This window comes from Ochotona princeps, chromosome 29 (assembly GCF_030435755.1).
Source record: "Ochotona princeps isolate mOchPri1 chromosome 29, mOchPri1.hap1, whole genome shotgun sequence".
NCBI lineage: Eukaryota > Metazoa > Chordata > Mammalia > Lagomorpha > Ochotonidae > Ochotona > Ochotona princeps.
In genome coordinates, this window is record NC_080860.1 from 15,743,162 (window position 1) to 15,759,413 (window position 16,252).

A 16,252-nucleotide genomic window follows, 5' to 3' on the forward strand; every position below is an offset into this window, starting at 1 on the left:
AGATTATCACGACAATGAACTGAGCTGGGCAATTAGCTGGTGGCCAAAAGGCCAACCTCTCACATTGGACTACCTGGATGTGAGTCCAAGCTCTGGCTCCCTATTCCAGCCTGTGGCCCATGCACACCCTGCGAGGTGGCAGTGACAGCTCGGGCAGCTGAGCTCCTGCCACCTACAGCGGAGACCCAGATGGAGTTTCTGGCTCCTGGTTTCTGCCCCAGTCCAGCTCTGACCACTGCAGGCATTTGGAGAGTCAACCAACATATGAAAGCTCTCTCTCTCTCTGGTGGTTTTTCTATTCCCTCTCAAATAATTTGATTTTCTTAAATTTAAAAGGCAGTGAATATAAATGATAGGTGCATTGTATCATAGTATGAAAAAAGGAGAGTTGTGAGCTATGGTGCTGTTTCTAGCTGTGTGATATTAGGGAAGGTTATTTTCCTTTTTCTAAATACTTATTTGAAAAGCAGAGTGACAGAGATGTGGAGAGACAGAAGCAGACAAAGAGAGCTTCCATCCACAAATTCACTCCCCAAAGGGCTGCACTGGCCAAAGCTGGGCCAGGCTAAAACCAGGAGCCAGGAGCTCCCTCCGAGCCTCCCACAGGAGTGGCAGGGGCCCAAGCACTTGGGCCATTTTGTGCTGCCTTTCCAGACCTACCAGATGGTAAGTACCGCAGTCAGAACATGAACCAGAACTCAGGTATGGGATGCCGATCTCACAGTGTTGGCGGAACCTGCTGTGGCACAAAAGTGACCCATGAGCAAGGTTCCTAACTCCTCTTCCCCTCCCTGTAAAATTGGGACAACAATCTCTCCCTTTGGAAGTAGCCGGGAGGATTTAACATGTTGATGGGTATGATGTTTTGGGCACAGAACCTCGCCTGTGGCCGATGCCCACGTACGGCTGGGATTCCTACGGGGGTGCAGAAGCATGGGGCAATGTCCACCTCAACCCCAGCCAAGCCACAGCTGGCGGTCCTGCGACAAGGAGAGGGGCACTTGCCCAAGCCACTCACCGAATGGCAGGATGTCAGAAGTCAGGAGGCCTGGTTAGGCTGTGGGATTTGGGACAGGTCACTTGCCCTCTCGGAGCCACTGTTTGTTGTCATCTGCAGAAGGTGCGTGCTCATTCATCTTCCTGCCTGCCCACCTGCTCACCTGCCTGCCAAACTGGAAGAAGCAGACACAAACTTGAGCATGAGATGCAAACTTCCGCCAGATGTGACTGTGAATCCACAGAGGAACAACAGAGGTTCCCAGCCAGGTGGCCAGATTAGCAGGCCTGGCTCATCCAGCCCAACCCTTCCCCCACCTGACCCCCAACTCCCTGAGCGGCTCCACCTGCTTCCCCGGAGGCCAGCTGCCAGTGGCACGGGACTGGCAGAACAGCAGGAGAGCAGGGCAGGGGTCACTTCCAGGCTTCAACAGGGCTTGCGGGGTGAGCCAGATTGGGCTAGGAATGGGAATATGCACCACTCCACCTTTTGGTTGGCACCACAGGCGAGAAGGCGGTAACCTGGTGGGACCTCTGTTGCCAGCATCCTGAGTCCACTCACCAGTGGGCTCCACGGAGCCTGCACAGAAGCGATCGCTTTGCCCTTGTTCAGCTCTGGCGTCCCACATGGCCCCTCAGCCAGGAACTTCCAGGCTGGCTGAGCCTCAGCTGCCTGGGTATCCAGCAGATGCTGTTCCCAGGAGCTGGTTGCTGGTATCTGTGTCAGTCCTTGGCAACAGGGTCTGGTGGGATACTACTGAAGGGGTGGGCCCAGCACTGTCTCCAGTCTTCTTAGGCTCCAGGACTGTGCCCACACTGCTCTCCTTTGGCACCCAGAGTCAAGGTGGTCCTTCCAGGAATAGAGGGACTGCTGTCACCTGCGTGCCTTGATATTACTACTCCAGGGCCTCGTGGAGCCAGGCTCCAGAGAGGACTGATTAGTGCTTACATGAGCAACGATGCAGGGCTGGGTGCCCCTTTCTAGGTTCAGCCTTTGGACTGGGATGTCCAGGGAGCTCAATGGAACTGAGAACCCTGGATCAGAGTCCTGGCTCTGCCTGCTACCACTCAGGGGCTGTGGGACCTTGGAGGTTACTTGAAAGTCAGTTATAAAGACACAGAGAGAGGAAAAAGAGAGAGAGAGAGAGAGAGAGAGAGAGAGATTTTTCCTTTCGTCCACTGGTTCAGTCCCTATATGGCTACATTGGCCAGAGCTGAGCCAGTCTGAAGCCTGGAGCTGCTTCAGATTTCCTACACGGATGCAGGGGGTCCCAGGCTTTGGGGCATCCTCTGTTGCTTTCCCAAGCCATTAGCAGGGGACTGGATTAGAATGGAGCAACTGGAATGAGAAATTGTGCCTATATGGGATGCCAGTGCTGCAGGGGGAGGAATAGCTTGTTATGCGACTGTGCTTCTTAAACTACCCCCTCTAGCAGTAGGCATTGTGGTGCAATGGGTTAAAGCCACTTCCTGGGATGCCCTCATCTCATTTCAGAGCATCTGGATGGAGTCCCAGCTGCTCTGCTAATGTGTATCCTGGTAGCTGCACAAGTGCTTGGGTTCTGGTCGCAGAAGACCTGGAAGACCCCAGATGGAGCTACTAAAGATGGGCTTTGGCCTGGCCCAGCCTTGTCATCGCAGGCATTTGGGGGAGTGAACCGGCAGATGGACGATCTCAGTTTTGGTCACTCTGTTCTTTGAAAAACAAAATAAAATCTAAGATTCTCCTGGGATCAGCACTGTGGCATAGCAGATAAAGCTGCCAACTGCAATGCTAGAATCCCATGTGGGCTGACGGTTGTGTGCCGGCTGCTCCACTTTTGATAGAACTGTCTGCTAACAGCCTGGGAAAAGCAGCAGAAGATGGCTCAAGTGTTGGGGTCCTTGCCATCTAAGTGGGAGACCGAGGTGGAGCTCGTGGCTTCTCATCTCCACCTGGTTCAACTCTGGCCACCATGGCCATCTGGGTATTGAAGCAGATGGTGGAAGCTTTCTCTTTCTCTGTCTCTCCCCCGCCCTGTCACTCTCTCAATTAAGCAAATTAAAAAAAAAAAAACTCTTTTAATATATTGCTATCTCCCCTGCAATAAAAAAAGGGAAACTGAGGCTCAAGAAGGGAAAGGGACTCACCAGGATCACCCAGCTGGCAAGAGGCAGGACCCGGCTGCCGAGATCTAAAGCCCACTCCCCTGGCTGTTCTTCATTACAGCCCTGCTTGCTCTGGACTCCTTTGCTGGCAGGGAGGTGCAGGGCATTCCTGATGTCATTCCTGGCTGGGATGCCACCCCCCGCACACTGCAGGGACACCCTGAGCAGCCACAGGCCGTGCTGTTCCATTCTGCGATGGCCACTGTCCAACACGGGCCAGCCATCGACCCTGGCCAGAGCCTTGCGTGCTTCCTGCAGCCTCATGGTCTGTGTTGGGTCTGCAGAAGCATCCCATTTTTGCTTTTCATTTTCTCCCTTTTAGATTTCTGCCTCATCTTCTGCCAATTTGGCTGTTGCTGTTCCTGTTCCTGCCCTGGTCCTAAATGGCTACCATGTTGTAAGCGAGGCAGACAGGATGGAGATGGAAACGACGCAGCTCTGATCTTGGGTTCCACCGCTCACTTGCTGTGTGGCTATGGATGAGCCACTTCACCTTTCTGTGCCTTCACTGTCACCTGGAAAATGAGAACAATCTGAGGGTCCAGCAGGCAAGAGGGGCTGGGAGGATTCAATCAGAGGATCTAAGAGTCCTGGACAGTGCCCAGCACATGGTGAGCTGGGTGAATACTCCCCACTGAGGTTATCATGTTATGATGCCTATGTGTAGGGACCAGGCAGGGTGCCACAGGCACTGTGATGGTTCTAAGGGTACTAATGCTTTCTTTTTTTTTTTTTTTTTAAAGAATTATTTATTTCTATTGGAAAGGCAGATATACAGAGAGGAGGAGAGACAGAGAGGAAGATCTTCCGTCTGATGGTTCACTCTCCAAGTGAGTACAAAAAAAAGTGCACCCTTTTGAAACAAAGGGTGAAATATATGCAGATAACAGTGCTCGGCACAGTGTGCACATAGGGACCCGGCTCAGTGGGTGGTGGCAGCTGCTCCCACTGCAGCCCGAAGAGCCTGGGGCAGTCTGAGAACCACAGAGCCCAGGCAACAGCAAGGACTAACAACACACACAGCCTTAGCAGCAGCTAGGTCCGGCGTTCAGTGCTCTTCTGTGTGTTCGGGCACCCTGGTCCTCAGGGTCTGCCCCGTGTCTCTCCCCCACCCTTGTTTTCTAAGCCTGCTCCTGGGTGGGTAGTAGGTAGGGGGCGGGGGTCTTCCTGGGGCCTGCAGCCAGGCTGCCAGCAGGCGCTGCAGGCTCCCCGCATGCTGCACCAGCCTTTTCCTCTGCAATCTTCTCAAGTTCCCGAGCTCCCAGGCAGCTGTAAATCTTTGCTGGCAGAGACTGCAGAGGCTCAGCCTGCTGGCTTGGGCGAGCTGACTTCCCTGCCCTCCTTCTGACTCTGCAGGACGCAGCTCCTCTCAGCAGCCAGGACAGCATGCCGGGAGTCAGGCGACTGCAGCAGTCCTGTCCTCAATCTTCAAGGCCATCGCCAGGGGCTCCCCCCTGCACCCCACTGCCCCTTCACTCTGCCTGAGTCTCCTTCAAGGCCATTGCCAGGAGCTCCCCCCTGCACCCCACTGCCCCTTCACCCTGCCTGAGTCTCCTTCAAGGCCTTCGCCAGGGGCTCCCCCCTGCACCCCACTGCCCCTTCACCCTGCCTGAGTCTCCTTCAAGGCCTTCGCCAGGGGCTCCCCCCTGCACCCCACTGCCCCTTCACCCTGCCTGAGTCTCCTTCAAGGCCTTCGCCAGGGGCTCCCCCCTGCACCCCACTGCCCCTTCACCCTGCCTGAGTCTCCTTCCTTCTAGACCTCACTTTTCCCAACTGAAAAACTTGGGTCTGAACGACCCTTAAAAAGGCTAGTCTCTCTCTCTCACACATACACTACAATTTTGCACTTACCGCAACACCTCCATCACGAAGCAGCCAGGTTAATCATTTCTGCTACTGTTATTTGCAAAAAGCAAGTTGCAAAACAGGATGCCAAGTCTGGTTTAAACACCTAAATGCGAACATCAACCTGTAAATGCCTAGTAAAACCCAGAAGGATCTGTATAAGATAGGATGTCACACCTGGCTGGGACATCTCACACCACTGATTCGTTAGTGACTTGGTGCTGACAGTGGGGGTTACCAGGGCTTTCACCGCATCCCCAGATACTGTTGTTACTGAGTGTGTGTGTGTGTGTTTTTTTAACGTGTGTGTTATTTAGGGATTTGCTGCCCCATTTCAAATATGCTCCTAAAGTGGTAACACCAACAATCTCAAATTTCACACCAGCTCAGCAAACTGGGTCGATTGGGGGCCCAGAATGGTAAAGCCAATGCAGGCTTCTGACCCACAATCAATCAACAGGGTGAGGGTTGTGACTCGACGCTTTGCACTGGGTTCTCAGGCACAAGGGAATTTCACTTTCCCAGGCCTCCCTGCCCCTCCAGGATGGGCTGATGCAAGCTCCTAGATCCTTCAAGGCTTTCTCACTTCGGTGAGAAGAAAACAACAGTGAGTTTTGTTTTGTTTTTAGAGCCAAGACTAGAGGGAGGGAGGCTCTCTCAAGGGGCCCTAGTGCAAATGCCTTCAAGGGTCTTGGCCAACTTCTTCCTTTGCTGATGGGTCTCAAAGTGGACTCTCCACCAGGGCTAGGAGGATCCCAGAGGAACAAATATGGCTCATTGGGGCCAGCCTGGATTCTGGCGTCTGGCACCAGTTCAGCAGTGGGATATAAAAAAATCCAGACATCACCTCATCGCTGTCTCATCATAAAGAGACTTTCTCCCCACACACCGCTGTAGAGGACGAAGCCGTACTGAGAAGGGTCAGGAAGAGCAGAGTAGGGGTTCTCCCCCTTTCGAGGTGGGGGGGCTGGAGACTAAAGGGGCAGCCCCAGTCCTCACAGTAGTCCTAGGACTGGCCTTTTGGTAAGCATGGACATTCCCACTCTCAGGCACTGTGTGGGCACCTGATGCGGGGAGCCATTATTTCCTCTTTGCCACAATGCTGTGAGTGAGGGACTCATCTCCCCCTTCCAGCCTGCTCCTCGAGGTGAGGGGCTTGGCTGGGGTCCCAGAGCTTCTGTGTCCATCTCAGAGCTGTTCAAAGGCAAACCCCAAGCTGCCCGCACCTCTTCTGAGAGAGTTCCAACACAGGAATTTCTACGTGGGCCCCTCCTGAAAGATCTGAGGTGAACACAGAATCTGGCAACTGCAGAAAAACAAACAAGTAAAAACCTAAATGAAACAAACTAAACCTCCCACAGGGCCTGACCATCTCCCAAAGCTCAATGTGGAAGATCTCCATAGACCGAGGTACCCAGTGTGTTTTCTGGGGGCAAGCTCTGTCTACCAGCCTCATGGAGGTCCCCGTATTCTTCTTACCCCACTCCTGGGCCTCAAGGGTGTGCACAGTGCTGCTCAGGACCCCGAGACCCCACTAACTGCTCAGGACTCCCCTACAGTGCCCCCCTGCCAGGGCCAATGCCCATAGCCCATCTACTTTTCCTTGCCCAGTCTTTGCATTGAGACCAAGACAGTGCACCCCGCACCCTCAAGACAGCCAGAGCCCGTTGCATCTTAGGACTGGATTTGATGCTAAACCAGCAGTCACTCAACACTGACCCTGTGATCTTGTGAACTTCCTCTACCCTGCTCATCACCGAGGAGCTGACCCCTGTAAACTACATTTCCCAAGCTCCTTTGCCAACTGAACTCCGGTTGGGTCTAGTCAATGGGAGGCAGGGGAAGGGAAGCTGAAGGGTAAGACTAGCAAGGAATTCCCCTGCCCTGGGCAGTGGCTGAGGTTCGTTCCAAACAGCTCTGGCTCTGTGGTTCCAGGTCACAGGTTTAGGTAACACGTACATTTCTGCTTCCTATTTGGCTTTTCAAAATCCCGAGTAGGGGGCCTGGCATGGTAGTCTAGTGGTTAAATCCTCATCCGGCAACTGCCAGGATCCCTTATGGGTGTCGGTTTGTGTCACACCGGCTCTACTTCCCACCCAGCTCCCTGCCTGTGGCCTGGGAAGGCAGTCAAGGACAACCGAAAGCTTTGGGATCCTGCACCTGTGTGGGAGACCTGGAAGAGGCTCCTGGCTCCTGGCTTTGGATTGGATTGGTTTGGATCCAGTCACTGTGGTTACTTGGGGAGTAACTTTTCTTATTTTTCTTTCTGAAATCTGTTTTTCCAATAAAATAAATAAGAAAATAAATAAATTCACTAATTAAAAAATCTTAGGGAAAAAAAAAATCCCAAGTGGACCTTGTTTTTCTTACACATGAAACAACTACTTCAAATCCTCTTTTTCAGTGCACATTTTAAAACCTGTGTAAAGGGCCCAGTGCGGTAGCCGCTAAAGTCCTAGCCTTGCATGTGCCGGGATTCCGCATGTGAACCGGTTCGTATCCTAGCTGCTCCACTTCCCATCCAGCTCCCTGCTTGTGGTCTGGGAAAGCAGTAGAGGATGGCCCAAAGACTTGGGACCCTGTACCCATGTGGGAAACCTGGAAGAAGCTCCTGTTTCTTGGCTTCAGATCAGCTTAGCTCTGGCACTGCAGTCACTTGGCGAATGAACCAATGGATAGAAGATCTTCCTGTCTCTCCTCTCTTTATATCTGACTTTCCGATAAAAATAAATAAATCTTTAAACATTTTTTTTTTTAATTGCCTGAAATGTGGGCCCGGTGGCGTGGCCTAGCAGCTAGAGTCCTCGCCTTGAACGCCCGGGATCCCGTATGGGCACCAGTTCTAATCCCAGCAGCTCCACTTCTCATCCAGCTCCCTGCTTGTGACTTGGGAAAGCAGTCGAGGACGGCCCAATGCTTTGGGATCCTGTACCCGCGTGGGAGACCTGGAGGAGGTTCCTGGCTCCTGGCTCTGGATCGGCATAGCACTGGCCGTTGCGCTCACTTGGGGAGTGAATCATTGGACGGAAGATCTTCCTCTGTATCTCTCCTCCTCTCTGTATATCTAACTTTGTAATAAAAATAAGTAAATCTTTTAAAAACTCGTCTGAAATGTCTAACATAAAATTAGCAACTTAAATAAAAAGTATTTACTTATTAACTTATAATACAGAGTGACTCAGAGAAGGAGCTCTTCCCTCTGCTGGTTCACTCCCCAAATGGCTACAGCTGCCAGAGCTGGGACAGACATAAGTCAGGAGCCCAGAACTCCATCAGGGTCTCCCCTATGGGTGGCAGGGATGCAAGCGCTTGGACAGCCCTCCTGTTTTCCCGGCAATAGTAGGGCACTACATCAAAAATGGGAGCAGCTAGGACACGAGCTGGCATCCATATGTGCTGCTCGCACCGCCGGCGGTAGCTTCACCAGAGCCCCAGGTGCGTTAGCAGGGAGCTGGATCAGAAGCACAGCAGCCAGGACTTGAACATGGCACTCTGACACAGGATGTCAGCACTGCAAGTGATGGCTTACCCACTGTGCCACCATGCTGGCCCTATTTTTACCATCCTTAAGTGTATAGTTCAGCTAGTCCAACAGCATTCATTACATTCTAAGTGGCATGCTGCCCTCTCTAGCGTCTATTTCTAAATGAAATCCTTGTAACACTCCTGGGGGGCGGGGCTAAACAAAGCTGGGCTATAGGCCACACGGGCCTGTGGACAGCATGTTCCCAACTCCTGCTGAGCAGGGGGTGGGAGGCGACACCCTGTTGTATAGTCCCTTCCCCGGACACCCCAAATCCCAGGAGGCTTATGGAAGAGGGGAGACAGCCCCACTTCACAGAGGAGGAAGCTGAGGCCAGGAGGAACACCCACCTTGTGTTCTCTCTCTACACTTCTTCCCTAGGCTTCCCCATCCAGTCTGTGCACCTGCTGCTGCCACCCTCTCTGTGGGCTCCCTAGAGAATGGTCCACATGGTCCACCCTGGGCAGCAGCGAGGAGGGAAGTAGGAGTGCTGGGTCTCTGACGTCTACAAACCCAAGGACCACGTACAACCAATGACAACAAGGGTTAGTGCCCGCTCCATGTACTCTGCATGTGGGGGGGCTCATGATTTGCTTCCCAGGGGTCAGATGGAAGTGGAGCAGGTGCCTCTGTGGTGACAGGGCAGCAACCATGTAGGAAACATTCACTCTGCTCCCCAAGCAGTTTGGAGTCCTTTGTCTCTTAACCCTCAAGGAAAACAGGGGCTCATCAAGAAGGCAGACCCACTGAGTTCCCAGCAGAAAGGGGAAGCGCTAGAAATGCAGCTTAAGTCGGCCTGGCCCCACAGTCAGAGACCCACCCAGTGCCCCCACAAGGATGTGGCTGTGAGCTCCCCACTCGCCCACTCCCTTCAGTCCCTTCCCCCTCTGCAGGTAGGCAGTATCTCCATGCTGGGTTATAAGAGACGACCTAGCAGGGGTCACACTGCACTGAAGGGAGAGCCCCCTGCCTCCAGTCTGACGCAGCCTTTTATGACTGCAGCGGCAGCGAGCGAGACCCTGGCTGGGAGCCCAGCCTCTGCGGCAGCCTCCAGAGCAGAGCCAGGCAGGTGGCTGAGCCAACTGTGAGGAAGGCACACACAAAAGGAGGGGGCGCTCAGGGCAGGGGCACAGAAGCCCCACATCCATGCCAAGCCCTGGTGGGCACTCTGTCCCTAGCCTTCAGCAGCTCTGTGTGAGCTGGGCTCCAAAAAGCACTCCTAGGGCTTTGTTCAGAAAACTACAAACCTGGCTGAGGTTTCTTGCCTACCCTTTGGGTCTTTGGCTTTCTATAGCATGGAAACCTCACTGCTGTGTGACTTTGAGCAAGTGCCATAAGCTATCTGAGCTTTTGCTTTCTCAGCTACAGGTCAGGCTCAGTCACAGCACTCACTTCATAGCAGAAGGGTAAGGCATGAGTGCTTAGCGTGGCAGCAGACACGCAACCATACAAAGAGTACACAGGTAAGAGGAATGAAAAGGTTAAGTTCTGGTACATTTTTAAAAAAATCCATACACTTAAAAAATAGTAATATTCATTTTCCATTAACTTTTTGAAGACCTCTTGGGACACATCAAAGTACATTCCTGGAACTGACGTTAGCCTAGTAGGTTAAGTTGCCACGTGGGACACCTTCAGGTGAGGTCTAGCAGTAGTGGAATGTGGGCAGAGAAGCCAGGGAAAGGTGAATGTCTGTAGCTTTGTAAGTGTGTCCAAGCTGTTCACTGTGTGTCTCTTATGATAACTTACATTACTGGGGAAGCGGGGACATAGATCTTCAGTTTAACAGATGGACTTGAGGGTAATGACCATTTGTTCCTCTTGGGGTTCTGATTGACTGGATTGCCATACGGACTTGTGATTTGCTATTTCTAGTGGACCCTGACCCCACCAAGCTTGGTTAATAAAGACTCCTTAATAAACCTTAGACATGTCTGGCATGCTCTTGCTCACACCCCACAACAATCTGCAGTCATAAAACACTAAAGTCAGCAGGCTGCCCTGCCGCCCACCAGGCTCTGAAGCTTACTAATGGGTAAACTGAGTCCCAGAGCTGCAGTTGGGGAGAGAGTGGGACTTGGCTCTGGGGTGACAATTAAAATCAAGGTCTTCAAATGCCCGGTGTCCACAGGTGATTTCAATAGTCCCTTTGAGCACAGGACAGCTCAGGGACCTGCCTGTGCCTCATTTCAGAACCTTGGAGAGTGGCTGTCGGGAAATGATAAAAGATGCGTGCAGGGTCCCAGCACTTAGAGGGCACACCATTCCCCCCAAGGTACCTCAGGTCCTCCTCACGCTCAGCCTCCCTCGTGAGGCAGTCTTCAGTCCAGTGTCCTAAGCAAACAAGGTGATGCCCTCCCCTCCCCGCCTCAGCCACCTGTTGGTCGGTGGGCTGGCTGGCATGGGTGAACGCGCAGCAACTCGGGATCTCAAAGGGGACTTGGTACAAAGTGCCCAGCAGGCGCGCAGCGGCGAGAGCAATACAAAACACGCGACAGGCTTCCGCCAAGCCAGTTCCATACTGAAGTGGACCTGGCTTGTCATGTTTATGCCTCCTGTTAGTGACCATAGCAGGTGGTCGGCCTCCTCCAGGGCTTCCCACAGTCTCCAGGGCTAAGGCTGCCAGTGAAGGAGTCCCCAGGGGTGTTCACACCAGCCTCATTCTAGAAGCGTTCCGGAAGGGCGCCCATTTTACAGATGCCAAAGCTGAGGGAAGAGGAGGAGACCACTAATCATGGACGCAACAAGCTAGGCCCCAGGTCCAAGGCTGGAGGCCTCAGAGTTCTCCTCAGGACCCCCAATTCTTCTCAAGAACTCATCCGCAGCCAAGGCCTCCCCTTGGGCAGCAAGCCTCCCCCTGTGCCCGACGCAAACCTCACGACGTCGGGGCGTTACGTAGTGACCTACATGGCAGCCAAAACCAGCAACCCTGAGGCGAACACTTCCACATGCTGGTGGACACCAAAGCCGCCTAGGAGGAGCCGTTCGTGCTTCGCATGCGTGAACCGTCACCTTCCTTCAGACGAGCGCTCGGCTATTTCCGGACCTCGGAGGAACAGGGCGTTCGCGCGTTTCCGGTCCGAGGAGGCGGGGCTTGCCTGTCACAGGCGTGCCCGCTGCCTGCAGGGGGCGCTGTTTGCCGACACGTGTTGAGAAACCTGTGCAGTTCCAACAGGGCCCTGAGAAGTTCGTCAAAGAACCCAGAAGGCAGTGATAAACACTGAACCCATTTAGACTTTGAATTTGTTGGTCTGCAAATGGGACCGATGGATATACAAATTTGTGTGTGTGGGGGTGGGGAGATGTAAAGCTGATAGGCATCCAGTAATACAGCGATGATGGTGAAGATGGGTGGAAGGGCCTGCTGGAGGCCAGGAAGTCTGGGTTTTGGCCTCCAGTGAGCTCCAGGTGAGCTAGCAGTGAGGGGAGCTGCAGGTGATAATAAAAGTGTTGCCGTTTAGACCCACCATGGACGCTGGTACCTCAGTGTCCCCATCTGTACAGATGCTGGTCTCCAAGCTCTCCTGAGCCTGGCTCTTGTCACCTCCAGCTTGTGACGGACAGCCCATCACAGTGCTTGTTTATTTTTTTTAATCTACTTTAAAGATTTGTTTATTTGAAAGGCAGAGTTATAGAGAGGGAGAGACACAGAGAGAGAGAGAGAGAGAGAGAGAGAGAGAGAGAGAGAGAGAGATCTTCCAAATGGCTGTCGTGGCTGCAGCTTAGCTAGACTGAAGCCAGGAGCTAGGAGCTTCATCTTGGTCTTCCACGTATATGCAGAGGCCCAAGGACTTGAGCCATCCTCTGCTGCTTTCCCAGGCCACAAGCAAGGAGCTGGATGGGAAGTGGAGCAGCCGGGGCTTGAACAAGCGCTCACTATTGCAGGAAAAGACTTAACCCACTTTCTGTTTTTCAAATAAAATGAAAAAAAAAATTAAAACAGATTTTCCTGACAGTGGACAGAACTGGGCACAGCCTCTTCATCCTGCTCTCCCTCCTCCTAAGCTGCCACTAGGGAACATTCTTATGTCCTGTGGGTGTCCCCCGAGAGTTCACCCATCATACGCACCCTGAGTAGCCATGTGTGGGACCACTCAGATTTATGGTCTTGGACATGACAGACAACACCAATGTCACAGACTCCAGCACGTGCTGTCACCCAGGACCCAGGACATGCGTGTGGGTAATATGCAAGAGGAGGAGGGGTAGCCATGAGGTGGGGTGGGGAGCCATGAGCCATGGGCAGGCTGGCCTCTGGCAGCCACGTGGTCAACTTCTGAATCCCAGCTCAGTGCCTGGATGGTGACGGAACCTCACTGGGCTTTGGTCTGCTCGCTGAAGCTTCATAGTTGAGATACTGGATATTGAAGACTTAGTAGCAGGTACTCGTTCCATGAGCCTGAGGAGCTGGATCTGGAGGGACGGCTCATTCTCCCCTTAGGGTTTACATGATCTCACCAGGCCCAGGCATTTGGCTGAGCAGTGTGCTGGGACCGCATTTAAAAATAAAGAAATATTTAAAAAATTGAGACAGAGAGAGCATTCCCATCTGCTGGTTCACTCCCCCAGATGTCTGCAATGCCCAGGGCTGGACCGAATCCAATTCTCTCTGCTGTGGGGAAAGCCAGTTACCTGAGCCAACACTGCCAACTCCCAGGATCCGCATTAGCGAGATGCCGGAGTTAAGAGCCCGAGTATGTTCTCAAGCCCAGGCCTTCAGATGCAGGAAGGAACTATCCCGACTGGCAGGTTAACTGCCTAGCATATCAACAGGCTGGGCGGCTGGTATAGCAGTGAAGATGCTGTATGGAATACCTACATTCCACATTGGAATGACGGGTTCACCTGACTGCTCCACTTCCCATCCAGCTCCCTGCTAGTGTTCCTGGGAAAGCAGCAGAGGATGGCCCAGTTACCTGAGCCCTTGCTGCCCACGTGAGAGACATGGAAGGAGTTCCATGCCCCTGGTTGTGGCCTAGCCTAGCATCAGCTGTGGTGGCCTTCTGGGGAGTGAACCAGCAGAGAGAAGATCATTCTGTCTTTTAGATGTAATTTTTTTTCTCAAAAAACAGAGTCCAACTATGAATTCTCCCTGAAGTCCCCACATCTCAAACTGTTTGCCATAGAATTTTTCTTAAGATTTATTTATTTTTATTGGAAAGGCAGATATAAAGAGAGGAGGACAGACAGATCTTCTGTCCGATGATTCACTACCCAAGTGGCCGCAATGGCTGGAGTTGTGCTGATCTGAAGCCAGGAACCAGGAGCCTCCTCCAGGTCTCCCATGTGGGTGCAGGATCCCAAGGTCTTGGGCCATCCTCTACTGCCTCCCTAGGCCACAAGCAGGGAGCTGGATAGGAAGTGGGGCAGCCTGGATTAGAACTGGCGCCCACATGGGATCCTGGCACATGAAAGGCGCGGACCCCAGCCGTAAGGCTACCATACTGGGCCCATAGAACCTTTCTAAACGACACACAGCCCTTGCTCTCTTCCATAACAGAGGCATCACTGAAGGCTCCCCACAGCCCTTCCACCACCTTGCCCTGAGACCTCAACAGGTCACCTTGTTTCTTTGACCTTGCACACCTGGCAGATACCACACATGAAAATGCTTAGAACACAGTAGGCAGGGGACCCCTACACAGAAGCCGCCAAAATTGTTCTCTTTTTTTGAATATTTATTTATTTTTATTAGAAAGTCAGATATACAGAGAGGAGAGATAGAAAAAATTTCCATCTGCTGGTCCACTCCCCAAGTGGCTGCAATGGCCGGAGCTGAGCTTAGCTTAAGACAGGAGCCAGCAGCTTCTTCTAGGTCTCCCACATTGATGCAGGATCCCAAGGCTTTGGGCCGTCCTATACTGCTTTCCCAGGCTCCAAGCAGGGAGCTGGATGGGAAGCAGGGCAGCCAAGGTACGAACTGGCACCCATATGGGTGAGCTTGCATGCAAGGCGAGGACTTTAGCCACTAGGCTACTATGCTGGGCCCTGGTATTCTCTCTCCTTTGTCCCCCCATATATATTTATAAATATATATTTCAGATATATATATTTGAAAATCACAGAAAGGTCTTTCATCCACTGGTTCACTTTCCAAATAGGTAGAATAGCCAGGGCTGTGCCAGGACGAAGCCAGGCGCTTCTAATTCCATCCAGTCCTCCTACATAGACAGGAATTCAAATACTTGGGTCATGTTTCACTGCTTCTGAGGCACATTAGCAAGGAGTTGGATGGGAAGTGGAACAGCCAGGAATCAAACCAGGCATTCTGATGTGAGAGATGAGTGTCCCAAGTGGTGGCTTAACCCACTGTACCACCATACCTGCCCTGCCGAAGCTGTTCTCTTGATTACTTAAACTCATCATATGCCTCGGCGATCCTCTCACAATTCCTTTCTACTTATTGGTCCTCTTGGCCTGTCATCCAGAAGGCTAACTTGGCCATCATTTCAGCTTCCTGTGTACCATACTGCCTGGGAAGCCTTCTCCTTCCAAAACAAACCAGAGAAAATGTAAGAACATGGAAAAAAAATCCTAGAGCCAGTTCTCAGCTCTTCTTGCATCCACCAAGGTGCCAGGAGTTCCTCCTGGCCAAGCACAATGCAGTCGGGAAAGTGCCAGGCCCAGCAGGGCCTTCCTGCAAATGTGAGACATCAGGGCATAGACTGGTAGCTACAGAACCCATGAAACCTGGGTTTGAATCCCAGCTCTAGTACTTACTAGCTGTGCAACCTAGAGCCAGATACCCACCTCTTCAAGATTCTATTCCCCAAACTATGAGGTGGGGAGAGTAATATCAACTCCATAGAGTCGCAGGGGGTCAGGTTCGAAAGCATAGGTAGGCATTTCTTCCCTCAGGTTCCAGAGTCTTTATTATCATCACTCAGTGCTTGCTTCGGGTACGAGGAGTGGCAGCAGCCCTAGTGCACTTGGAACTAACAAGCCCTGCTTAATCATGAGAGCAGGTCCCCTTTGGAAAGATCAGTGAATCCTCTCTCCATCTTGGGAGCCCCAGCTGCAAGAATTGTTCATCCACAGTTGCTTGCAACGGCAGCAGGAGTCAGGGATTTAGGGCTCTGAGTCCACCCACCTGCAAGGCCTTTGAGGCAGAACTCATCCTTCCCCGAAATGCGGTCCCAGGGGCAGCACATGGGTGGGCGGCGGGCCTGCAGCAGTCTTTCATCAGCTGCTGCAGTCCCCTGGTGGCTGAGACTGTGGGTGGAACCTTAGAGGGGGAGGCTTTGCAAAACGGCACGTAGTTTCAGAGCAGGTTTTGCTGTATAAGGAGGCTGCCTTTTCTTTACTATAAATCAGATCCAAGCTTGGCAGAAAGAGGGCACATCTAAGGAATAAGCCAGAGGGGGATGGAGGAAGGAGGGGGAGAAAGAGAGGGGCAAGGACAGAGAAGCTGGAAAGATGGAGGGAGGTCATGGAGGGAGGATGGGAGGGGAAGTGGGAAGGAAGTAGAGGAAGAAGGGACATGAATGCAGGATGAACTCAGAAAAAGGAAAAGTCTTCCCGAAAGTAGGGGTGAGCTTGCAGGCTACGCAGGAACAAGTCTTGAGCTTCTGCAAAGGTGACTGATGGATCTCATGGCTGAGCCTGGGAATTGGGGCCTCTGTTCTTGCCAGAGCCTGTTGGGAGCTGTCCAGTTGCCCCGGTGCTGAAACCAACAGCCTCTCAGGCAGAGCCTCCCAGCCATTCTACTAAAACTGGTTCAAACAAAAGAAAACAAAAACA